Below are 26,868 nucleotides of genomic sequence, written 5' to 3'. Positions count from 1 at the left end.
AGGTTCCTATCTTTAGTAAAAGGCAAAAGATTTATGCGATATGAAGAGAAACCAGAGTATGGTTCCTATCACAGAAGAAGAAAGTGGTCTAATAGATCTAGGGTTCCTATCTTTAGTAAAAGGCGAAAGATTTATGCGATATGAAGAGAAACCAGAGTATGGTTCCTATCACAGAAGAAGAAAGTGGTCTAACAGATCTTTGGCTAACCCAACCTGGTTTGAAAGACCTGTTCCCCTTTCTTGAAAATCTGGAGCATGACTGTCTATGAATAACATAACAAAGATTACTCTGGGTTGTTACTGGTTAACCATAAAGCTACAATGGGATTTATTATAAGAAAAAATATCTTAAAACAACATAGTTCTAGTGAAGAATTCAAGCACGCAAAAAAATAAAGTTGACTGTCTAGATACGTTTGCCACATTTTCTGCAGTGCAGGTCTTAATTTATTGATGCTTCAGCATATTCAGTCCATAAGCAAACAGCATAGTCAACAAATGGAAAAGTTGAGGATGGTGGAACATGGATGGAAAGGGATAGACTATGACCTAGCAAAATATACTACATGGCCTAGAAAACCTAGGCTATGGATCTTCTGACCTCTTGCAGCTGATCACCAAGGTGTCTCCAAAGGGCCTTCTGGAAGATGACCAGATTCCCCCTTCTTCCCATCTGTTGCTGGCTGAAACTAATGAGCTAATTAACAGCACTGCTGTAAGCGACCTTGGGATGGTAACAGGTGGGGAGGCTAGCACCTGTTCTTGGCTGACTAGAGCTGAGGGGTGGGGGGGGAATGACAAGTGGAATTTTACTCAGAAAAATTGCTCATCTCTGGAACAGATTGCCAATTCTGAACTGGAAAATTCATAGAGAATTGGGGCTGGGAGCTGGGGTGGGACCTTGGTGGCCTAAAATGCCCCAGAGTCTACCCTCCAAAGCAGCCATTTTCTCCGGGGGAACTGATCTCTGTGGTCTGGAGATCTTTTGTAATTTATCACCTGGTGGTTGGCAGCCTTACCCATAAAATAAGAACAGATGCCAATATGGATCAATTAAAAAGGCCAAGGAAGAAGGTTCATAGTATACCAGTCCCAAGGGCTAAAATTGCAGAGTTTGCTCTTACATCTGTCTTAGGTTTTTTTAGAATCCCCCCAACACAGGTCATCTTCCTAGGAAGGAAAACAGAATTGTGAAGAGTAGCACATCAGACCGCTTTTTCCCATCCAGAAGAATTTGTTTGTTTGCAGTTCATTTTGTTCTTCAGTTTAGAAGATAAGCCGTGTTGCTTCCCTAATAACTTGTTGGTATTTCGTTCTGTGATTATTGCTGGTTGGTCTTATTTAGTGTGAAAGATGTTTTGGAACAGTATTATGTAACATAGCAACATTTGTCCTTGAGAAAGGGGCCGCGTCTTTAACAGCTGTGTGATATGCGGGGAAACTATTCAGTTGGGTACGGCTTTTCCAATTGGTGATAATGGGCCGGGATCTGCTCATTTGCTTCCATTTGAACAGCAGCGAGGCAGAACCCTTGAGGGAGCTGTCATAGGTGGTATTTTGTAAAGTATTTGTTGCTTTGCAAAGGGGTTGGAGTGATGGGCAGACTGACAGCAGGAAGTTGGGTCTGCTCCACAAGTAGCAAAAAATGTGCATGAGGAACAAGCAGGCAGAAGCTTTAGAGTATAATCTGAAGCAGAATTATACCTTTCTCAGTCTATTGACCTCAGTGGGCTAAGAAGGGTACAGCTCTGTTTAGGACAGGCTGTCACAATTAGGGTTTCGTGAAAGCCTGGGGGTTCTTAGCCCTGGAAGGGGTTTCCAAATAGGTGGGAGTTAATTAATATTTTATATATTTTTAAAATTTGCTAAAAATTTATCAGGTGATATGACCATATATAGTCATGTTGATCCCCCCCAAATGACCAATGTTGGGCCTGGAAGGGGAGGGGCCCTGGGTGTCCACAGCTCTGCTTCTCAACCATATTCTGCACGATTGTGCCACTTCTAGGGTTTCTTGAAGAACATTTCTGAAGAACATTTCAGAGGTTTCTCAACAGTAAAAAAAAGTTGAGCTAGGCTGGTTCAGGATGACGCTGCCAAAGTCAGAATTGCCCAGGTGATGATTGTTCTCTTCTGGTGTAATGGTTAAAGTGTCAGACTAGGATCTGGGAAACTCCTGTTTGGAAGCTTGCTGGGTGACCTTGGGCCAGTCACACCCTCTCAGTCTACCCTACCTCACAGGGTTGTTATGAAAATAAAACAGGAGGGAAGAATGATGCAAATGGTCCTGTCCTTCCCCCACAGAACTCATGGTGTCCCATGAGGTAGGTTAGACTGAGAGAGAATGATGGGTTGATCAGCCGTTCATAGGTGAGATTTGTCCTTGTTTGCTATTCATTTCTGCCATGCGTGTTCGTCATTCATTCAAAGTACGAGAGGCTACATGGCCACATTTTGTTTTAGCTGAGCCCTTTAAAGCAGTAACTGGATTTCTTTTTCTCTGCTGTTCCGATTCAGCATGGACTCTAAATAGTTCAGGCACTGTTCTGACTAAAGGAGGGGCATAAAATAAACCTGGTGTCGGATTAGTTTGAATCTCTGCTTTGAATTCATCCCTGCCTATAGGGCAAACGATGTATTATTCATTTGTTTCCCAAGCATTAGTTTGTTCTCTGTCCTTATGCGCAGCTTTGTATGTTTTCTCTGGTGGAGACATCGTGCTTCTTGGCCATGAGTCATCTAATGCTGTATTTTGATTGCTTGCAAGCAATTCTCTTGAGCGCTTTCAAAATAAGCAGCAGCCACACATATTTCCAGGATTTTTTTTTTTTTAAAGCAAATGCATCTATCAGCCAGGTCAAATTAGGAATAATATTTCCTGGTTGGGACGCAAAAGATACGATGTTGTAAAAGATCAACAATAGCTGGACTGAAAAAGAGAGAGAGGAAACATCTTGTATAGAACTTTCACAGGAACATCCAGGGTCTGTGTTAGGGTAAATTATGAGAATTATATGTTTTAGTGCAATGTTTATCAATTTCCATCTTGGGGAACTGATCTTTGTAAGGCTGAGGTGTAATTCCTGGGGATCCCCAGGTCCTACCTGAAGGCTGGCATCCCTAATTTCATATCAGACTGGGGAACATATTGTAGAGTTAATGTACAAGTGGGTCCTGAATGTACTGTATGTTTTAGAAGTGGGTCGTGCTTCAGAAAATTGTGGGAATTGCTGAGGCCTAGGGTAGTCCAGTACAATGGACAACAAGACTTCACAGCTTAATGATTTGGCAAACATCAGCAGGTGTGCTTTTCCCCACCTCCAAAGCACTGAATCATGTCCAGCTGCTTCTGCAGGAAGTTATAAGGTGGAGGAAATATTAAAGGCGCAGTAGCCCTGTCCTGCATTATCCTTTATCCTCACCAGTGGCACAATGGTTTTTACTGAACCAACATCTTGGGAGGCTCAAATCCCTGCTCTGCCATTAAGCTCTCTGGGCGATCTTGGGCCCATATCGCTTGCAGCTGAACCTACTTCGCAGGGCTGTTTTGAGGGCAAAAACCAAGAGGATGAAGTTTCCTTGGAGGAGGAAGGGCAGGTAAACAAACTGTGCTACATAAATATTATATCAGGTAACTGTCCTTTGCATCAGACTGATCAAGACGTGTTAGTCTGTCTGCAGCAGTGCAAAAGAGCAAGAGGCCAGTAACACCTTAAAACCAGCTTTCTCAACCAGAGGAATGGGAAAGGCGACTGTAAGCCGCTTTGAGCCTCCTTCAGGTAGGGAAAAGCGGCATATAAGAACCAACTCTTCTTCTTTTGTGAAGCTCTGGGGTTTCTTGATGGCCCTGGAAAGGTTTTCCAAATGGGTGTGAGATAATTATTTTTATATACTTTTAAACATTTGTCAAAGATTTTTTTAGGTGAAATTACCATATATGTTCATGTTGATCCCCCCCCCCAAAAAAAAAGGCCAATGAGGCAATCTGGAGGGATTGGGAAGGGGAGGGACCCTGGACGGGCATGTGCCCAGTTATGCTTCCCAACCCTTATCAAAAGCTTTACGGAGAGGAAAACTCTCCACAGCATTCCCCTGATCCAGCAAGGTAGTAATTTCCTGTTAGAAATTATTAATTCTGCCATGCATCTATGTGTTTTGTCATGTATCCACATTAGTCTCTAATTTGATCCATATTTTCCAAGATTGTTTGGAGGTTTCTTGAAGCCTGACGACTGTTTCGGGGGGTTCTCAACATTGAAAAAAAAGTTGAGAAAGGCTGCCTTAAGGACTATTATTTTATTTATATTATTTTATTAGATTTTTATACCGCTCTTCCATATGGCTCAGGGCGGTTTACATATAACGTTGTGGGGGGGATACATGGAACGATCTAACATATAACATAGTCCAAAATAACATCAACAATAATCCAACAGTGGTTCTAAATCTTCATCAACAACAATGTAAAGGGAATGATAACTTAAATAGGCCCCCAGAGAGGTCAGACTGGTTCTAGGCATGGAAGTCTGAAGGGGGAATCTATGGATGTTGTTGGGTTTGGCCTGGCGGAGGAGCTCCCTTTTGCAGACCCTGCGAAATTCTAGGAGTTCAGGCAGGGCCGTGATCTCTTCAGGGAGCTCGTTCCACCAGGTGGGGGCCAGGATAGAAAACGCTCTGGCCCTTGCTGAGGACGGACATGCTTGCTTGGGGCCGACTTGTGGCAAGCTTGGAGCTTATTAAGAGCCTCTTGTGGCTCAGAGTGGTAAGCAGCAGAAATGCTGTCTGAAGCTCTGACCATGAGGCTGGGGGTTCGAACCCAGCAGCCAGCTCAGGGTTGACTCAGCCTTCCATCCTTCCGAGGTCGGTAAAATGAGTACCCAGCTTGCTGGGGGGTAAATGGTAATGACTGGGGAAGGCACTGGCAAACCACACCATATTGAGTCTGCCATGAAAATGCTGGAGGGCGTCACCCCAAGGGTCAGACACGACTCGGTGTTTGCACAGGGGATACCTTTACCTTTACCTTTAGGAGCTTATTGTGAAAATTTGAAGAAGTGAGCAGTGGTTTATAAGAGCTCTCGCCCTGCTACAGTGTTTGCATCAGGTTGTCCTCTGACTCATTCTTGTACCTGGAAAAGTCAATGTAATCAATGGGAGTCTCTCGACATCTGTCCAATGCATCCTTCCACTGAATCATTCAGCATCTTCCTGTTATTGAATTTGAATTAGCGTGTGATGAGTCATTGTAACAAATTTATGTTTAAGAAAGCTATTTTAAAGCCTTGCCTACTTTTTAAAAAAAAGGTGCAATGTGTCAGCCGGTTGTGGCAGCCTTACTACAAAGAAAAGGGGAAACGGCTTAACGTCCCAGATTGCAAAGCAAGATGTAGAACTAAATTCGGAAAATGGTATTTTATGGTGTCTGGGGTGTGGGTGTACATGAGTGTTCCAAATGCTGATCGGGAAGAGTCATTCAGATGGGCATTAAAAAAAGCCCACTTTCTAGGTTCAGACTTTGCTGGGAAACTACAAAACAAACACCCTTGCGCCCACCTTCCTCTCAAATAGTGCATAAAAAGCACATGCATTATGCAATGCATAAGAGATTTATAGCAAGCAGTGAAAACCCTGGTATCTTTATTATCTTTATTAGTACCTTGGAACTTTATTAATGAGAGTCTTCCCCCATGAACTTCTTGCTATAGTTTTGTGCTACAGCTTGGCAAAAGCACCTGTTTTTACTTGTAGGCACTATAATTTTTGTCCCTCTTGGCACATTACATTTACAGAATGCTGAAGTGGTTGGACTAGGATTGTGGTACCCCAGCTTCAAATTCCCATTTTGCCAGTATGGCCCACTTGGTAATGCTGGAGCAACTGTATGTATATAGTTCTTCCCCCCCCCCAAAAAAAAAAAAAACCTTTCAATACAATGGGGTTGCCAGAATCCAGATGGGGTCTGGAGATCTCATGGAGTTACTAGTCTAGACTACAGTGATTTCTTCTCTGGGGAAACATAACTGGTTTGTAGGATGAACTCTCTGGCATTGCCCACCCCCCAAAATCCTTCCCCTCCCAAAACTTCCCTTCCTGGGCTTCATTCCCAAATCTCCATGAATTTCCTAATCCAGAGTTGGTAACCTTAGTGAGAGGCATATATTTGGCCCTCCTTGGACAAAGGGAGGGATAAAAATGTGTTTGATCATGTCTACTTGGTCTTCTCATTTATTGCATTGGCTTAATTAGTTGCACTGATATTTTTTAATATAGTATGTAGTCTTCAGTACACAGAGATGACCACTAAATAAACCTTGCAAGACTCTGACTCCGTATTAACTAGATTCAAGTGGGTAGCCATGTTAGTCTGAAGCAGCAGAACAGATTGAGAGTCCAGTGGCACCTTTAAGACGCACTAAGTTTTCTTCAAGGTATCAATACGAAAGCTAATACTTTGTTGGTCTTAAAGGTGCCACTGAACTCTCTAAATTTGTTCTGTATAAACTAGATTGCACCCAATGAGCCAGCCAGTCCCAGGTAGGCATCCTGTTCTCCATCTTTGGAAATTTTTAAACAGAGGTTGGATAGCCATCTGACAGAGAGGCTGATTCTTTAAAGGCTCAAGGGGGTGGCAGGTTACAGCAGATGAGCAATAGGGTTGTGAGTGTCCTGCATAGTGCAGGGGGTTGAACTAGATCAGGGGTAGTCAACCTGTGGTCCTGCAGATGTCCATGGACTACAATTCCCATGAGCCCCTGCCAGCAGGGACTCATGGGAATTGTAGTCCATGGACATCTGCAGGACCACAGGTTGACTACCCCTGGACTAGATGACCCAGGAGTTCCCTTCCAACTCTATGATTCTAACTTCTTGGTGAGCACCAATAAGTAAAAGTTATTTGTTTGTTAGATTGATATCCTGGAAAGGCCATGAGAATGTAGTCTGTGAGTATGTGGAGAATAGTTTTGAGAATCAGCAATTACTACAGGAGACACAGCTCTTGTTTAAATGGTTGGGGCTGCTCCAGCAAATGTGAACTTAAAAAGACGCCCCTGTGGATGGGGCACTGACTTCAAAAGAAAGCCGTGTGCAGTAGATGAAAAATATTTGCCATCAAAGGATCCCTGTCACTGCTGATACAATGATGCATTATTCCAGATGTTTATAATTTGACAGCATTGTATCCCTCCTGTTTGTATCTCCTCTGAGCTTGGCTGTTATCTTCCTTGTTCGTGTTCTCTCTCTCTCGCTGCCCGCTGTTGACTATAGACAGACACAAAACCGATTGCTGCACTGACTGTATTGTTGCACTTGGCATATGTTGTGCGTTTATCTATGTTAGTTTTGGGAGCAAAGCTTGACGAGAGAGATGTTGCTGTGCTCCGAGGGAGCTGGATACTGTCCTGCAATCTACTTACAGGAAAATCGTGCCATCTCAGTGTACTTTAACTCATACTTCTCTTAAGATGCACTCCAGACAAGTAACTAAATGAACCTGCAGCAGCTCAGGCTACTCAATCAGAATGGTTCTGCAGGGCTTATAAAATGGAATTTTTATACAGGCTATGGTTGAGGCCCCAAAACACAGCTGAATTGAATCTCCTATCAGTGCCCCAATTATGCACCATTTGGGGCCGGTAAAACTTCTCTGCCCCCTCTCTCCATCCTTCCCATTGTAATGTCAGAATAGGCAATTAGGGATGGAACTGATTTTAGATTTCAATCATTTATTGTGTACTGCATTGACATATGTTTTATTTTTGTATGTTGTATTCTGATGCATCCTACTCGGAGTCCAAAGGGAATGGTGGATAATAAATACACTAAACAACAATAATAATAATTTTGCAGATGTAAACAGGGATGTTTTTTATTTCCCATATGCCAGGAATCTCTGCCCAATCCCTTCTCCCAGTGGCTGAAATCTCTGTCTGGTGGTTATTGGTTTACTCTGCAATCGTCTAGCCAGCATTGATTGAAAAGCTAAAAGAGTGATTTGGATTAAGATATGAGGGGAGAAAATAGAACTGATCTATAATATGTTGTCAAAAACTCCAAACTGCTATGAGCAGATGCAGTGTATGAAATAGTGGAATGTGGACTGCACAGTGCTTTAGCGTTCGTGCATGTGGATGCGCAGTAGAGATGGAAGGAGCTCTTCTGCACTCAGAGTATGAATGGGAAAAGAACAGAACCTTTAGCTGTTAGCACCTAATGTGCACAAGGCATTTCCAAAAACAAAACAAAACTTATTTACTGGGAAGTTGTATCAAGAAACTGGGGCTGTCCCCAGTAAGTAAGAGAACAAAATCTGACTTGAGTGACATCTTTAAGATTAACAAAGGTTAATTCTGGGTATCAGCTTCCATGTGCACAAACACTTCTTCAGATACTTTGAAATAGATTGGTATGGGGTTAGTTGCCAGGAAGGGCTAGTTAGAGTTAAGATGCATAGGTAACTGGACAATAACTATAGCTGAGATTGGATTAAGGCAGTTTGTAAGACCTATGAATAGCAGCAAATTAACATTTGAATTAACAAACTAAGAGAACTAAGTTTGAGCGTACTAGTCCTTTAAGACCAACAAAATTATGGGTATAAGCAAGAATCTACACATGTGAAGTCACTCAGTTCTTGCTTATATCCAAACATAAACTTTGTTGGCCTTAAAGTTGCTGCTGGATTCAGTTCTCTTGCTTCAGACCAACACAGCTACCTGCCAGAATCTGCCTAGTAAATAAGGCTAACTGGAGCATATGGAACAGAGAAAAGAAAATCAATAACCCCCTCCCCCCTAATTAGTGCTCTAATCACTCAAAGAACTGGTAGTCTCCAAGCCAAATTGGGCTTCTTAAAGAATAACCATGGGGGTGCCCCAGTTGTCCTCTGAGACTTATTATTTATTTTGATTTTTATACCGCCCTTCCCTACGGCTCTGGGCGGTTTACAGAAAACATTTCAGAACATTTAGATGGAACAATATCAGTATCAATATAACAATATAACAACAATAACATACCAACTAGAACTAGAAGAGTATTTCGACAACAGTAACTCTGACACACCCTTGGTAGGTTCAACCTCTCAGTCTGGGGGGGTGGGGGGTGGACCTGTAGATGTTATGGGACAGTCGGCCTCAAGCAAATGCCTGGTGGAAGAGCTTCTTTTTGCAGGCCCTGCGGAATTGTAGAAGTTCCGGCAGGGCCCTGAAACATGCAAGAGAGAGCTGCAAGGCCTGGGGATTTTGGGAATGGGGGTTTGGCTGCCACTTTGAACGTGTCCTGGATCCATCCCTGCCATCTTCCTTATGACCTCCCAGTGACCAGACTCAGCTGCTCTGGCAAACTGGGTTTAAAGGGGTCCGGTTTTGTTCAAGGAGGGGGGAGGGGGAGAGAAAAAGCACACTTGACTGCAGTTTAATTATGGGTGGCCCCTTCTTAACAACACATTGTGCCCTTATCTATGGATGTGGATAGAAAAGTGTGATGCAAATCGCCCTGTGAAACCTAGGCAGGTTTTTGTTGTTCATTTTCCAGCTGAGAATGCCAGATTCCCTTATTCCCCTTAGTGGTAAACGCTGTGGTCTTTATTAACATTTTATGACACTGACTGTTAGGCAGAGGCGAAGGAGCGAGGGACCCTTTCCTGTTGCTATAGTTTTATGTTGCCTGTATGCCTCAAATGGCACGATAATGCTTTTGAAAGCATTATTAATTTTTCATCCGGTCCTCCCCCCCCCTGCCCTTTTGCAGTCCTCTCTCCTCCGCCAGTACCCTGTCTTCTAAACAATCTGGCACTTCGCAGCAGGGGGTCCGCAGGGGCACTTGAACACTAACCCCTCCCCCCTAATCCCGGGATTAATTACACAATTATGCTGCAATCTGGTCACAAGCGATTAGAAGTGGAGTAGGATGACTTGAGCTAATTTAATGCCCCTCGGAGACAAGACAGGGAGGAGGAGGCCGGGAGATGTGATTGGATTTAAAGATGGCTGGAAATGCCTCCTGGGTAGGATTGTTGCACGAGATGCCCATGAGCAGACTAGGTTGCTGTTTGGAGCAAATCTGTGCTACTGCAGGGGCTGACAGCCCCCTAGAAATACCCACTTCCAGTACTGAAAGACTCCACTCCACACAGCATCGGTGTTTTGCATAAATATTGTACTGTTAGTACACTTGGGGCATATGCCTGTTCTCCAGTGTGAGTCTGGCACATTTCCATGTACTGGGTTACCAGGCTACAGGTGAGGCTTAGCAAGCCCCTCAAGATGACCGAGGTCTATTCTGCTGGAGAAAATGGCTGCTTTTGAAGGTGGGAGTCCAGGGCATTATGCCTCCCCTCCCAGCCCCCCCCCCCCATCTCCATGGACTCCCCAGTCTGGAGTTGGCAACCCTAAGCAGCTACCCCTGAAGTAAAGTTGGAGGAACTGTCTGACCTTCCTTTTAATATGGGGCAGTGTGTGCTGTAAACACAAGAGTCCCAAAGCAGCTTATCTTCCCCACCCCACAAGGTAGGTGAAGCTGAGAGAGCTTTGAAAGGACTGCTTTTTAAGAACAGCTCTAAGAGAACTCAAGGTCACTCAGCTGGCTGCATGTGGAGGAGCGGGGAATCAAACCTGGTTTTCCAGATTAGAGTCTGCCATTCTTAAACCCCTTCACTATGCCGGCTCTTGAGGTGTCGTATTTCTTTTATTTATTGGATTTTTAGACCGCCCTCCAGATCACCTTACCTGTAATGCCACAAAATTGCCAAGATCCTAGATGGAAGTAGGCAGGGCTAACCCTGTTTGTGGGTCCTGGCTGTAGCCAAAGCCATGGAAACAAGTGGCTGCGGAGGTTTGCAGGTTACGTTGCAACCCTATACCTGCTAACCTGGGAGGAAAGCCACTAAGGTAAATGGGGCTTCTAAGTAGGTATGCATGAGGTCAGGCTGCAAAAGGAACTGCTCTATAAATATCTTTTCAAAGGAAGGCTTGACTCCACTGGCACCTTGAAGACGACATTTTATTCATTCTTTTAGTGATTATCTGTTGATCTTCAAATTAACACTTGTGCAGCTTCAGACCCACCTGAGTCCTTCTTGAAAAACAAATGAAATTCATCTTAAAGCCAACTCCCTCCCTCTCCCCACCCCCCGAGCAGCATGGCTTTTCTGCCGCGAGAGACCCTTCCCTAGCCCTGCCCAGTGGGGTGGTGGTCTGCAACGGGTGGGCCCCCAGCACCGTGGCTCGGCCGCCCATGCAGCGCTCTCCGCGGCGCCTGCGCTTCCCGTCCTTGGTTTTGCCGGCGCCGCGCTTGCATGTCAGCTCCCCCGGCTCGCTGGAAGCCAAGGCTGACGTTTGCAGGGCGCGCGCGGCCGCCGGCTTGGCTGCTGCCTCCCCCGGGGCTTCCCCTCCACGCACCTGGAACCGCCCTTGGCCGTTACGCGTCGCCCCTTTAAAAGCATCGCGCCCTAGCCCTGCTGCAGTCCTTTGAGCCTCCCTTGGCGCGCTTCTCATTGGCCGGCGGGATTCGCATCCCCGCGTCCCTGAACCAATCGCCGCCACCGCTTTTTGTAATCAGCGTTCGGAGCGTACCACCGCCGCTTCCGAGCGAGGGGGTGAGACGGGAGAGAGGAGGGGAAAAAAAATCCACACTTGGCGCTCGGCGTCCCATTGGCCGGTCCCCCCCCCACTCCCTTAACGTTCCGAGCCGGGCAGACGGTGCGTGTCGCTTTAAGCAGGCAAAGGACAAGCTGGCCGCGGCTCCCTCCCGCGTGTCCAGCAACAGCAGCAGCAACAGCAGCGACTGCAGCCACCGCTGCCAAGGTGTGCGCGAGCCACTCGCCCGGCGGGGCTGCAGCCACTGCGCCTCCTTGTCCCGCTCGCGCCGGGCGAAGAGCGTCTGGAGCGCCCGGGCGGCGCGCCGCGATGCGGAGCTTGCAAGGCGGAGGACCTTGAGCGAAGCGAGGCAGCCTCGTCGCCGCCGCCTGGGTCAGGCTTTCCCCCCTCCTCCCGCGATGGCTTAACGCCCGCCGAGCCGATTTCCTCCGGGACGCAGCGCCGGAGCCGCGGGCAAGTACGGGGAGCTGCAGTGCACCGGGGGGTCGCTGGCCGGGTCCCAGGGTGGGCAGCGGGAGGCTGGGCGCGCAGACCCCCGGGGAGGTCTCCGCTTGGGTGGCCTTGCTCGGCTCTTTGCAATGCGGGGGAGATTGCCAGGGCTGCCCGGCTCCGTGCACGGGAGGGGCTTGGGGGTTTAGCTCCCAAGGGCGAAAGGGCTCCTTCCTTCCCTTCCCTGGCCGGACAAGAGCGGGCGCAGCGCCCTCCGCGGGGGCCGCGCAGAAGGCAGCTCGCCCGGCCGGTCGCGTTTGCTGTGTGTCGCCGCTCCGCGAAGGCGGCTTTCGAAGCGTCCGGGCCGGTCGCTAGGCGCGCGGGCTGCGCCTGGGTTTGGCATTCCGGATTCGTGGCTCTGCGGGCAGGGAGGGAGGCGAGACCCTGTCGGAGTTCCTGGTCGCTGTCGCCGCTTGCTCGATAAGCCTAGGAAGCCACCCCCCCCCCCCCGGTCCGATCGCATCCTGAAAAGCGCGCAGAGTGGACGGAAAAGCGCGGGAGGAAATCCGCCTTTTTAAATAGGCCCTGCTGTGCGTTAAAACAGGGGTAGTCAACTTGTGGTCCTCCAGATGCTCATGGACTACACTTCCCATGCAAATGCTGGCATCGGCTCATGGGAATTGTAGTCCATGGACACCTGGAGGTCCACAGGTTGACTACCCCGCGACCCACCCTCCACCCCAAGAGGTGTTCCTGCCCCACTGCATGCTTCTTATTGGGGCCAGAATCCTAGCCCTGCCATGGACTTGGGCAGCCTCCGGAGTCTCTGGGTTTTATGAGCACAGAAGCAGGGAAGTTCCTGCCTTTGTGGCCCTCTTCCTTGCCCGCCATCGCACTCATTTGGGGGCTCCCACCCCTTTCCCTACCCTGGCATTGAGCCCGTCCCCCCCCCCCCCGGTCTTTGATGTTGTGTTTAGTTAGGCATTGCTTGGTTTTCAGAAGCAGGAGCAGGCTCAGACTTGCCCAGATGTTGTGCATTTGTGGAAGCCCTGCTGTGTGTGTGTATGTGGTGCTTGGGGTTAAAGAGGGCTCTCTGTCCATGCTCAGAGTCGGTTTTTCATAGAATCATAGAGTTGGAAGGGACCTCATGGGTCATCTAGTCCAAGGGTAGTCAACCTGTGGTCCTCCAGATGTTCATGGACTACGATTCCCATGGGAATTGTTGGGGCTCATGGGAATTGTAGTCCATGAACATCTGGAGGACCACAGGTTGACTACCCCTGATCTAGTCCAACCCCCTGCACTATGGAGGACACTCACATCCCTATCACTCATCTACTGTAACCCCCAGCAGATCAGAGAGAGAGAGACTGGCTCCTTCAGTGGTTAAGGGCAGATTGTGAGCAGCGGGGACCCTGTCCAAGGGCTCTCTTTGCCAAAGCTGTCAATTTGGACAAGGAGCGGTGGTGGGAACTGGGTCCCCTTGTTGTGAGGAGAAGAGCAGGATCTGCGACCAGATCCGGAGTTCTGTTGGCCGGAGCGACCGAGGGCTGTTTCTGGGCCTGCCAGCATCCTTGGAGGGTTTGTCTTTTACGGTCCAGGGCAAAGCAGCTAGCAGAGAAGTCCTCGGCGTTAACGTGAGCGGGGGAGAGAATATCATTTCCCTTGAAACAAAAGGTCTCTCTGTGAGCCTCGTCCTGGCAACAGGGTTAGGTCTGAGCAGTCAGGAAGCCTAGTTTGGATTGGAAAGGGGAAAGAAAGGGGCGGCCGGCCAGGCAGCCTGTCTGTTCCAACCTATTGTTGGAAGCCTTTTTGCTTCTGCAGCAGCAGACCCTTGATGGGGTGAGTCTGTTTAAAGCCACCCCGAGCATTTGGAGCTTGTGACGCTTTTCGAACTCTTATCCAAATCCTGTGAAGCTTATCCAAATCCTGCTTCATTTTGGACACAGTTCCACTCCCCCCACCTATTTTTTAAAATTCTTTGTATGGTGTTCTGGTTGTCATTTGCAGACAACTCTCCTGCAGCCGGGGAATTTGGTAGGGTTGACAGGTGTGTGCGCATGATAGGAACTTGTTTTTTCCTTGCTCTGCAATGTCTTTTTATCTTGAACAGAAGGAACCAGCTATTATCTGTTTTGTAATTTTTCACTGAGCTGTATACGATGAGCATCTATTGCCCCCGGGGGCTAGGAAGTCTTTGGCAGGGCTGTTTTTATGGGAAGCTGAGTAGAGACACTCGCATTGCCGCCAGGGTGCCAGACACCGACTTGAACCCTGCAGGGTGCCTGGGAGTTTTTCGAGCATGGTCTTGTTTGATTGTTGTTTAGGGGAATCGCAGTCAAAATTCTGCTGAGGAGGGTTTTCCTCCCTGTTCCTTCCCAAAATTTTAAGTTGGGACTTGGAGATCACTACTGGTAAGGTAGAGCCTTTTGTGGCGCAGAGTGGTAAGGCAGCAGACATGATATCTGAAGCTCTGCCCATGAGGCTGGGAGTTCGATCCCAGCAGCCGGCTCAAGGTTGACTCAGCCTTCCATCCTTCTGAGGTCGGTAAAATGAGTACCCAGCTTGCTTGCTAGGGGGTAAACGGTAATGACTGGGGAAGGCACTGGCAAACCACCCCATATTGAGTCTGCCATGAAAACGCTAGAGGGCATCACCCCAAGGGTCAGACATGACTTGGTGCTTGCACAGGGGATACCTTTACCTTTTAGTGGTGGTGGTTCCAAGGGAGCATATTCTGGCCCTTAACTGTAGATCAGTGGTTCTCAACCTTCCTAATGCCATGACCCTTTAATCCTGTCCCCCAACCATAAAACTATGCAAGTGTTCTTTCACAGAAATTAAACCGAAACTGACCAATGGCGTGAAGATCCATGGTTCATGATTGTATGTAAGTTGTTTGTTTTCCCGGGGTTTCTCCGTTCAGTTCTGCCTCTTGTCCCACCATGCCGATCTCGCTCTTTTCCGCTGCTCCAGACAGATGAACGCTCTATCTTGATCTACCCCGCAAGGCTGTTGTGTGGATGCCCCCCCCTGGCTGCTTGCCCTGCCGCACCCCTGTGAAAGGGTCGTTCGGCCCCCCCAAAGGGGTCCCGCCCCCCAGGTTGAGAACCACTGCTGTAGACCATATTAAAGGCTGCATGGGGACATGATGTCCAGCCATTCTTGACAATAGGATCTATGCAAAACATGCTTGAGTTATATGTGCAGAGATTGTGTATGGCTAGGTCTACCACAGACTTATGCTCTCAAAACTTGGTATTAGTGCCTTGTTGCATTTTTATCTTTGACTCCTCACCTCCTTTCATCTTTGCTTTAGGATGCTTTTGGGTGATCCTGCATAGAGCAGGGGGTTGGACGAGATGGCCTGTATGGCCCCTTCCAACTCTATGATTCTATGATCTTCACTACAGCCCTGCAAGAAGGGTTAAGCTGGGACGGTGAGACTGTCCTGAGGTCACCCAGGAAGCTTCATGGCAAAGTGAGGATTGGGACAAGGAACTGGGAGACCCTTAACCACTAGATCGTACTGTCTGTCATGAACCTTAGAGGGCAGCTTTCCTTTCCCAAAGGCCTTGAGGAACGCTTGGAAGGGGAGGTACATGCCTGCTGCCATGACTAGTTTAGAGAAATAAGGTGATAGATGTTCCCTGGTGCTTTTGGTTCTGGACAAAAAGCAAGGAACCATCTGCTCTATGGGGGAAAGAAGCCTCTTGGGACCGGGATAAAGGACCTGCCCTTCTGGCTAGCCATAGCTTGGGTTCCCCTTCACTGCAAGAGTGTTCCTTCTTCTGTGTACTGCAGTTTTTGAACAGCATGGCCAAGACGGAGTCTTTTCGTGCGTTCTCACCCAATTCTCCTCCTTACTACTCTTACTATACAAGAGAAGGAGACTGAGCCAGCCACCTTTGGAATTTATGTAAACACCCCACAGCCTCCTGGTGGATTGGACTTGGGAATTTAAGGATGTCGATTGCTGTCTTGTGATAGTTTTAATTTTATGGTTTGTTGTCTCTTGGTCTTAAACTGTTGGACACCGCCCCAAGACGGGTGGTCCTACAAATGCAATCAATCAGTCTTGCATGCTAATATTCATAGGTTGGCAGTATCTCGGGCCACATCACCTACTACCTTGTTCTTTCAACAAGAGATGCCAGGGCTTCCACCAGGGACCTTCTGTGTGCCAAGCAGATGCTTGGTTGTTGAGACACAGCCCCTCCCTGAGGACCTCACTGGAGGCCTGTTAGTCAGCGCAGCTTTCCTGCCTCCATTTGAGCTATGCCTAGGAAGAGGCTGCTGGATGTTGTTGGTACAGAAGGGGAAATTATTTCCTGCCCCTGCCCCCGAGGATGTTGGTCTTTGGCTATGTTCTTAGACAGAAGAATGCAAATAGACATTTGCATGATGGCAAGGAAGCTCCCCTGTGTGTGTGTGTGTGTAAAAAGTGCTGTCAAGTTGCAGCTGACTTACAGCAACCCTGTAGGGTTCTCAAGGGAAGTGATGTTCAGAGGTGGCTTGTAATTGGCTGCCTCTGCAAAGCTGCCCTAGTCTTCCTTGCTGGCCTCCCAACCAAGCCCCCCCCCCCCCCCCCCCGAGCTTCCAAGACCTGACAAAATCAGGCTAGTTTGGGCCATTCAAGTCAGGCACATGCCCCTACCTAGTGAGTAAAACCACCTTTTGCTGGTTTCCCTTCCTGGCATTCTCTGTATCTTAACAGAAAGAGAATCCAAACACATTATTATTAATAGTAGAAGAACAAGAGTTGGTTTTTATACCCTGCTTTTCCGTGGCTGAAGGACTCTCAAAGCAGCTTATAATTGCCTTCCCTTCCTCTCCCCACAACAGACACCCTGTGAGGCAGGTGAGGCTGAGGGTGCTCTGACTGAACTTCTCTGTAAGAATATCATTGTCAGGGCTGTGACCTGCTCAAGGTCACCCAGCTGTCTGCATGTGGAGGAGCGGGGAATCAAACCTGGCTCACCAGATTAGATGCTGCCGTTCTTAACCACTACACCAAGCTGGCTCTCTGTTTCCAGTAGGTTTGCGCTAGATGACCCAATTGCTCTGTGGGGAACATATTATAATGGTTGTACACTGTTAGAAGCAGATTTTAATAGCAGGTACCCAGTAGGACTTGATTTCGTAGGGCGTAGAACTGCAGGACAAAGATGCCTCCGCTTTAAACCTCAGTTTTGCTTGGACACGTGAGCACCTGTTTTTTTCAAGTACATCAGTTCTTTTTCTCAGTCTTTTCCCTGAATTTTTTAAATTGAGCAGGTCATGATTCTTACAGCATTCGGTCAATGTGTTATATAAGCATATACATATAAGCCTGAGCTTGTGCATGAGCATTTGAACGCGGCTCGTGGGCATACAGCGTTAAGTATGATGTCTCTCCTCTTTCTCTGTTGGAGGAAGGGTGCAACAGTTAGCTCATTCAGTTAATTGGCCGCTCGCTACCAGGAGCAGCAAGCAATTGTCTTAATGATCTTTGCAGTTTCTCTGCCTTAAGGGAGCATAAAAAGGTTTACTATCCAATGGGTTGAACTAACATAGTCTTCCCAGGGGATTCCTTATTGATAAAATAGATGCTAAATCCTTGTAAGGTTTGGCTGGTCATTCATTGCAAATCGATGCGAAAATTCCTTCTAGCTCTGTGCCACTATCCTCTCTGGCCCCATTCTCTTTATTTGGTCTTCAACCCCTACCAGACTCTACTCTCTGGCCCTTTTCTTATTTTTACCTAATTTTATAAGCCTTTCACCTTTTTCTTCTTGTGGCCTGCTGTCATCTAAGCTTGACTCCTGCTTCTCCCGTTCCTAGATTGTGCTGGATGCTCTTCCACCATCTTAGCACCACAATCAATAGCAGCTTGAAATCCTTTTTGGCCTGCCTCACATTTCTGTGACTTTAAGACAGCTCAGTGATTTGAGGCAGGAGTAGGCCTCCAGGCTCCTCCCCCTTTCCCAGCCTGGGTAACCACATGAGAACACCACCCCTAAGTCAATGGAAGAGGCCGGTTCCCTGCTTTAATGGCCAATGCTCAGAATAGCTTGTGGCTGAGTCCATTAAGTTGGGGTATAGGGGAAAGGCTAGGGATCCCCTGGGGTGCGCTTGCAGAGCCCTGGGCCTGTAGGGAGCCCTGGTCTACAGACATGAGGAATTTGTTGAAAACAGTTCTGCAGGGCTTGCAAAAGGAAGCTCCTCTGCCAGATATTTGGTTGAAGTTGACCGGAACCATCAATACCCACTGGGCCCCTGAGCCTCCCTCCCGGGAATCCATGCACCTGACTTGGGCAACCATGGACCTGTTTGGTATTTGTTAAATTGTTATTCTCTTGTTATTATTATTATCATTACCATTGTTGTTATTTCTATTTGATACAAAAGAAAAAAGAGTTCAGTGTATAGTTCCTTTACGTTCCATGTGAATCACCCTGAGCCCCTGGGGAGGGCAGTATACAAATGGATTGAATGAATGAATGAATGAATGAATGAATCCTAGAGTTGAATGGTAGAGGTTGTAATTACTATTGCTTGTGGGCAAAAAGCTACCGACTTTTCTAACACGAGGACATTTTATTTTTGGGTTTAGGATATGTGACATTCCTGAGCAAGGCCTGAGAGTGTTGATGACCTTTAGAAAGGCAAATGAAAGGGCTTAAGATTCACTGTCAGCCAACAGAGTACCTGAGGGACCGCCTTTCTGCCTATGCCCCCCAGTGAGCATTACGCTCTGCAAACACCAACAAACTGGTGATCCCTGGCCCCAGGGAGGCTTGCCTGGCCTTGCCCACAGGGTGGAATGAGCTCCCAGAAGAGATCAGGGACCTGCTGGAGTTAAAAACAATTCTAAAGGGCCTGCAAAATAGAGCACTTCCACCAAACTTTCTGTCCAGGCCAGTGAAGCAAAACCACCAAATCAGAACCCAGAGGCCCCTCCCACCACAAGCTTTGTCTTTAAGGTGGAAGAATGTACAATGTACAAGCACTGAGTTGAGGAATTGAAACGTTCTAATTTCCAAATGCTGTCTTAAATATTTTATTGTTTGAAATGTTATAATATGCTCCAAATAACGATGTTCCTTGTACCGTACCATGAAAAACTGTTATTGTAAACGGCCCTGAGCCGCAGGGGAGGGCGGTATAGGGATATAATAAAATAACAGTAAAATAAAGCACTCATGGTAATTAATTTCAGGAAGATTTCATATGAAGCTTTGTATAAGGAAGACTATGGGTCTGCCTTAGTATTTGTGTGTCCAGGGGCTTGAGGCTTGCAGGGAGTGAATCTGGGGCCTTCTACCTGCAAAATGCATACTCTCCCACTGCGCCATAACTCCTCCCTGAAACCTATCTTCCAAACAAAACTCAAAACTGATATGGGAAACAGCTGGAGGAGAATCAGCCCGTGTTGGCTCTCTTGGTTAACTTTAAACATTAAAGTTAGCTTGTTGGTTGTTCTCTCTCTTGACATAACATCATTAAGTTCTGAACAGTAGATACAAATCCCCATCGAATTCTTTCATCAGATTTTGAAATGTAATATCGCTGTTGTAATATATCTGACCATGTAAAAACTGGACACAACCAAAGGTTACATTTGGAGCATTACAGGAATTAGATGAGTCTCCTTAAAGCAGAATAGCTGAGGGTCGGACACGACTGAACGAATAACGTCGTCGTCGTCCTTAAAGCAGCCTTTTCCGACTTTTTTTTTTTACTATTGAGAAACCCCACAAGTGGCACGATCATGCAGACTATGGTTGCGAAGCAGAGCTGTCTACATGCTCACCTGGGGGCCCTCCCCACCCTGTCCAGGCCCATCATTGGCCATTTTGGGAGGGGAAGGTGAGTCAACGTGACCATATACGGTCATATCACCCAATAAATGTTTAATACATTTTAAAAATCTGTACAAAATTAATTAACTTCCACCCCTTTGAGAAACCCTTCCAGGGCCATAAAAAACTCCAGAGTTCCACAAAACCCTGGTTGAGAAGGCCTGCCTTAGAGCAGTGGTCCCCAACCTTCTAGTTGTTGGGGACCGCCTCTGAGGGTTGGAGAGAGCCGGTGGCCCGGCTTCCACCGCCGCTCGCAAACGCGCACGAGCAGTTGTCGTGCATGCGCGTTTTCGCCACTAGGTGGCACTAATGCACATTTGCAGAGCTGCCGCGCGTGTGCGTTTTCGCCAGCAGGGGGCGCAAACACGCATGCGCGGCAGCTCCGCACGTGCGCGTTTGTGTCGCTGGCGTGCCGGTGGCCGTGCCTGCTTCTTCTCCCCCTCTTGCTGCGGGGGGGGGGAGGAAGGCGCGGCCGCTGGCGGCCCGGTACCATGGCCTTTGCGGCCCGGTACCGGGCCGCAGACCGGGGGTTGAGGACCCCTGCCTTAGAGTAATGAAAAATCAACTGTGAACATATAGGAGGTCTTTGAATCTTCCTGTGTTGAAAAGAAGATCCTTTGTGGATGATGGATATTTAAATATTTAATAGAATAATACAATAATAGAGTTGGAAGAGACCTCATGGGTCACCTAGTCCAACCCCTTGTTCTTGGTTCTTTAGATACATTAGACATGGGGCAGAATTACCATTAGATCTTTATTTAGTGCTGTGCGGGCAAACAGAACTTTTTTACTCGGATGTAATTGGGGCCAAACAATAGAGTTATCCATCCTTGTCTCGTTTGGACCTTTTGCATCCCATGTTAATAGAAACTTCCACTCTTAAAAAAAGCAATAACTCCAGGAGGACATTCATGAGATTGCACAATACTCTTGTTTTTTGGCATGGTAAAGCCATTGTTTTGAGGAGCCTAGAATGATGAATTTGGATGTCTTCCCTGTTAATTCAAACGGCACAGCACTCATTCTTATGCATGTTACTGATTGATAACATTGCAGAGTAGTGCAGATTAAGTGAGTTTGGAAGATTGCTACTACAGGCTTTTAAACCCAGAGATTTCCCTTTTTATGGGAATGTGAGAATTGGTACACATGTTCCAAGGCAGTAAACATCTGAATACCAGTACCAAGAGGCAACATCAGGGGAAGGCCTTGGCCTCTGGGTCTAGTTGTTGACCCTCCAGAGCAGGGGTTGTCAAACTGCGGCCCTCCAGATGTCCATGGACCACAATTCCATGAGCCCCTGCCAGAGAACGCTGGCAGGAGCTCATGGGAATTGTAATCCATGGACAACTGGAGGGCCGCAGTTTGACTACCACTGCACCAGAGTAACTGAATAGCCATTCTGTGAGCCAGGATTAGGGTTGCTATGGCCCCCTTGGCCACTGGTGGGGCATGGGGAGGTAGGGATGCCAGATCCAGATTGGGAAGGAGGTTTGGGGATGGGACCTCAGTGGGGTACAATGCCATAGAGCAGGAGTATCCAAATGGTGACTCTCCAGATGTCCAATGGATGTAGTCCATGGAATCTGGGGAACCACAGTTTGGACACCTCTGCCTTTGAGTCCACCCTCCGAAGCATCCATTTATTCCAGCGGAATTGGTCTCTGGAGATGAGCTGTATTTGCAGGAGTCTCACCTGGAGACTGGCTACCCTAGGCAGGATGCTGAACTAGATGGGCCACTAGTCTGATCCAGCCGAGCTCTTGTGTTCTATTAATTGGGCAAGCTTCTTTCATGCACCTGTACCACACCTTTCTCCCCAGTGGGCCCAAACGTGGCTTACATCATCTTGCCCTCCTCCATTTCAACCTGACAACAATGCTGTGAGGACGCTGGAAGTGTGACTGTCCCAAGGCCACCCAGCGGACCTTCATAGGACTAGGGTGATAGAAACCCAGTTTTCACCAATAACTAGTCACGCACACTTAACCCCACTAAACAACACTGGCTGCCTTGGAGCTGCGGGGTGTGCATTTCCCGGGCAGTTCGATCTGTTCCTGCTGAGAGCTTGTGTTGGAAGGACAATGCGTGCTTGTTCTTAGGCTGCGAGGGGTGAGCGTGTGAGCGAGCAGGTGCAGAATGTATTGAGATCGCCTCTGTGTTGGAAGAGATCAGCCCGCCGTGGTATAATGGCACAAGGTAACTTCCTGGTTCAAGTCTCTCCCTGGTTACAAAGTGGTGATGGGGAAGCTGCCATTTCAGCCCTCCCCCCTCCATCCTCTGATCCTGCTCTCATAAGCAGTTGTCACGAGGATCTAAAAAGTAATTTATGTAAAGTACTTTGAATACTTGCATGAAGGCTAACCAACTGACTGATAGCATCAGGCTGGGTGGAAAGCTTCGGTTTGTCTTCCATCTTGCTTGTAAGTTGCGTGTTCCCCTACTTTGCGTTGAGGAATGATGCCGCGAACAGAGGTGACACGATGAATTCAGTGCGCTGCTGTGACTTCAAGAGATTACCCTTTCTTGCCTTGTGCCCCTCTCATTCATTGCACCTCTCTGGAAATCTTTTTCTTTTCCGTTCAGCTCCCGGAATGTGCCTTTTTTAGTTCCTGGGAGTGGAAACACGTGCTTTGTACAGAGCTGGCAAGGAAACCTGCCGACTCCAGCGCTCTGCTCTTCTGTTGTGTTGTGTTGCTCGGCATGCGGAAGCAGGTCTGCTCTCGGGACCAAGCAGAGCTTTGCTGTGTGGGTGCCCGGAACATCTGTACAACTTTAAAAGCGTTTTTTAAAAGGGTGGAAACGTTCTATTTTGGACAACTCCCGCAATTTAGAAGTTGGCAGCGCCCCTGGTTGTGGTATGGTGTTCGCAGATGAGCCATGCAGGAGAGGGGAAGCAAGAAACCTTCGGTGAATGGATGGCTTCATACCGAGGGTGCCATCTCGTAACTAGCTGTAGCCATGGCTGGCTGGCATTTTTGTTTTTCCTTCCTGACTTACCAAAGGTAAGTTGCGCCAGCTAGTCACTGAAGGTCGAGCATGCTGCATGGGAGACCAGCAAAGGGGCCTTGAGGTCCTGCCCTAATTTTTTGGGGGGGAACATCCAGCCTGAAATCATGGAATCATAGAGTTGGAAGGGGTCCTCCTGGGTCATCTAGTCCAACCCCCTGCACTATGCAGGACACTCACAACCCTGTCTCTCATCCACTGTCACCTGTCAATAGAAGTGTTTTGAAGATCTTGAAAGCTTGTATGTGTGGCATTATTTGGGTTGCTCTTACTGAAAGGGATCGTCTGGCGTTTGTGTTTGGCTTTGATAGAATTCTAGCAGCTCATGAGGAGGTTTCTCTGCAGAGGAGAGGGAACGTGGTGTGCTGGCATTGATCACTGGATACTTATGAAAATTTTGGACAGCTACTGTTTGCTGCAGCTGCGTTCGGAGGAACAGCTTCATATTTTCTGAACTCTCTGTGGCTTTTCTGTTTGCAGCTGTCCCAAGTCCTTATGGAACTAGCCAGCACTGGGCGTTTAAATGCTAACTCTTTAGTTAAGTGCCTAATTTGAAATATTAATGAGCAGAAGGTTCTAGCACTTAACTGTTTTCTCTCAGATTTCTCCCTCTGGCTACAAGGCGTAACATCTTCTCGTCCTTCAGAAAACCTCATTGACTACATGGTTAAGAATGTCTTTTTGTTCTCTGCCCTCGTCAATCATGGTTATATTTAAAATGGAGGCCTTTTAGGGCCCACTTATGCATGAATTACCTCTCTTGGTTTGACCCACAGGAATATCTTCCCATTATTAAGATGCAGGGTATGAATCTGGGAAATAAATGAAATTAGTGTATAGCAGGAACCATAAATACTTATCCTGGGAAGCGGCTGAGATTGCTTAAATAGGAAGTTGTGCTCTTCTGGGCCATGGAGATTGGGAGGAGCTACAGAAAGACCATGTGATGGAGAATTATTGGGCATGAACTGTTTTGGTGTGACTAGTCAGTGACTTGTCAAGTTGGGGACTGTAACCTCTTGGGGTGTATTATGAGTGTTGTATGGACACTGTATTACACTAATAAGCTTTGTTGGTAGAAAAATAAAGTGTATAAGTTTGCCCCACAAGGATGGAAGATACGGTAGGCTTCTGAGTTCAAGTGGGCCCAGTTTATTAAAAACCGAAAGAAATCTCCTGACAGTTGTTCTATATTAACCTTTTGCTTTGTGGAGAAATGTTTCTAGAAATGTTGAAGCCAGGCGAAAGGTTTTTCCTCCCTGGAGAAAAAAAGAGAAACGCTTTCTTACCAGACCTACACTTATTTTACTCTATTATCAATGCATCTTTTAATTCAGCATATGAGTCGTATTATATGGAATACTTACTAATTTTTTAAAATATAAAGGCTTCACAATTTACAATGCTGTCTTAAGCAGTGTTACGTTTTTTCTGAGCCCCTTGACTTCAGTTTTGCATAGATTGGCACTGTACTGAAGATAGAATATGGCTGCCTTGGAAGGTAGACTCTATGGCAGTGGTCCCCAACTCCCGGTCCGGGGACCAGGACCGGTCCGTGGATCAGTCAGTCCCGGGCCACAGCTCCTCCTCATCCTCCTCCCTGGCTGCTGCCTCGGGGGCTGCCCTGCCACTCTGCCGCCGGCTCAACTTTGGTGCTCTCTGGCGGCCGCCATGGCTGGGGCTCCCCCTCGGCGTGGCTCTGCACAGCTGCTGCTGGCAGCGCCCCCCAGTGGGTGGTGGGAAGGGTGCCGGCGGGAATGCAAGTGGAACAGGGGCTCAGGCGGCGGCGACATTCCTCGGTGGCGATGTCCCTCAACGTCCCTGCCCCCCTCCCCCGGGCCTCAGTAAAATTGTCAAGCATTGACCGGTCCCTGGTGATAAAAAGGTTGGGAACCCTTGCTCTATGGCATTAGACCTTCCTTGAATGTCTCCCTCCTTAGGCTCCAACCCCAAATGTAATGGTATTTCAGGCACTTCACTCATGACAGTAAGCGGTCTCCCGTTCTCTTGTAGAACTGGGATACCCAGGCCTCTTAATCCACGCAATGGTTGATTGCCCACTTGCCATAAATCATAGAATCATAGAGTTGGAAGGGGCCATTCAAGCCATCGAGTCTAACCCCCTGCTCAATGCAGGATCAACCTTAAAGCGTCCATGATAATGCAAGTGGGCAGCCAGCTGAAACCGGAAGAGCCGGATTTCTGCATTCAAAAAGAACAGAATGTGTTTGCCTTTTCTTTGAACGTCTGGTTTTGTGCTGAAAACACAGGAAGCATTCTCAAGGGCATAGACCAGGGGTAGTCAAACTGTGGCCCTCCAGATGTCCATGGACTACAATTCCCAGGAGCCCCTGCCAGCATTTGCAATTTGAATTGTAGTCCATGGACATCTGGAGGGCTGCAGTTTGACAACCCCTGGCATAGACTGTTAGTAGAACAGGTTGTGTGTATTCTATACTTGCAGAAGAGAATCCCAACCTAGCATTTTTTAAAGCTTCGAATTCGTTCCGAATGTAGACCGAAGTCAGTTCTAGATAGTATCTCTGAAATGAGTCGATACCCAGGAGGTCACTATGTGTATGTATTGTCCCCTGCCCTCTTTAGGCCCCTGCTTTGACCTTGCTTAGCATAATGCTTAATCTAATACAGAATAAGCATTTTGATAAGCCCCAGAGAAACATCAATGTGAATAGCGAACAAATCTTTGATAATTGCTTCCCTCCCCTTTCTTTCAAGGGGAGAGGGTACCAGCTTTCTAACTGAATTCACCAGTGCATTTCCTGAAATGGGTTTAACCTGGATTGTTACTATTTGTTAGGTTCCCTCCCGCACACCCTTTACGACTGTCTTGAGAGCAGTAGGTGCTGGCTCTGCCCTGAAGTGCTCTTCCCTTGGGTGGTGTCATCTGAGGCCTTCGTTGTGTGGTAATAAGTCATCTCAGAGTTCAGCCTCGAAAGGGGTGTTGTTCATGTGTGCATTTCGGGGAGCCCTCAGGAGAAAACTGAGTCCCAGTCATTATGCCTTGGGTGTGTTTTGCGTGTGTGTAGGCCGGGCTGCCTTCCTAAAAGGCTTTGTGTCTTTGGCCGCCTCAGCTGTGTGTGCAGTTCAGCCGTTACAGCAGCAGTCTTTGTTAACATTTTTTGGCTATTGAATTACGTTGCCCACACGTTTTTCAATTTGCGATGGATATTTATAGAGGAAGTACACAGTAACACGGCGTGAACTTCTGGACTACCAGCCGTTGGGGCTAAGCAGGGGCTTGGGCAGAAAGCTAGGAGGCCTGGAGCACCTCAGCTTCTGAGGGTCGGGATGCCCCTTTTCTCTTAATCCCTAAAGGGGGGTACGTGTGAGTGGAGGGGGGACTTCAGCTGCTCTTGCTTCCCTTGTGGGGTAGGTTGGATGCAGGGAGAAGGAGATTTTCAGTTGGATCTGTGCCAGTATGTAGATTCACCTTTCCGATAAATGCAGACCAGCCTTTTTCAAGCTTTTGATCATGGAGGAACCTCTGAGATAATTTTCAGGCTTCGGGAAACTCCAGAAATGGTGACGTGTCCCTTCAGAGAAGTGGGTGTGGAAGTAAGATGTAGTCAGCCAATCAACTGATTGACCATGTACCAATTCCATTGTGGAGAAAGAGATTACGGTAGGCCTGTAGGACAGCAAGGGAAGTGGGCTCCAGTGACGTCCATTGCTGTCAGTGGCCATGTGAAATTCTGGGGAAGACTACGGAACCCCGGGGGAATTCTCGCGGGAATCCCTGATTTAGACGGTCTTCAGTATCTGGGACTGGGAAAAGAGGGAGTTGAATTTCTATAGTTTAAAAGCTTAGCAGTTCTACAGTCTTGGAAATGTTGTGTACATTACTGTGTGCAAATCTGCCAATTGCATATTTTGCAGTTTTTAAAAACAAATCATTCTTAGTAGGGGCGTTATGAATGAAGATGTGCCTTTTTAGGACCATGGAGAACTTGATGGTGCTGCAGGGG

At 47.6% G+C, this 26,868-nt stretch overlaps 1 protein-coding gene across 17 annotated transcripts in view; it reads left to right on the top strand.

Annotated features, from left to right (window-relative positions):
- The first annotated feature begins 11,628 nt into the window (after positions 1-11,628).
- The window catches only part of MICAL3 (microtubule associated monooxygenase, calponin and LIM domain containing 3), a 237,879-nt gene continuing 222,639 nt past the window's right edge, over positions 11,629-26,868 (top strand). For 8 of the 17 annotated variants that reach the window (XM_077340668.1, XM_077340665.1, XM_077340667.1 and 5 more), the window contains exon 1: positions 11,630-12,050. The gene's annotated coding sequence lies outside the window, so the exon portion shown is untranslated. Of the gene's footprint in view, positions 12,051-26,868 lie in introns of all 17 variants that reach the window. The other 9 variants (XM_077340672.1, XM_077340673.1, XM_077340671.1 and 6 more) reach the window with 4 other exon arrangements.

The sequence above is a fragment of the Paroedura picta genome, chromosome 5 (genome assembly GCF_049243985.1).
Source record: "Paroedura picta isolate Pp20150507F chromosome 5, Ppicta_v3.0, whole genome shotgun sequence".
Classification (NCBI taxonomy): Eukaryota; Metazoa; Chordata; class Lepidosauria; order Squamata; family Gekkonidae; genus Paroedura; species Paroedura picta.
This window is presented reverse-complemented; position numbering and strand designations above follow the sequence as displayed.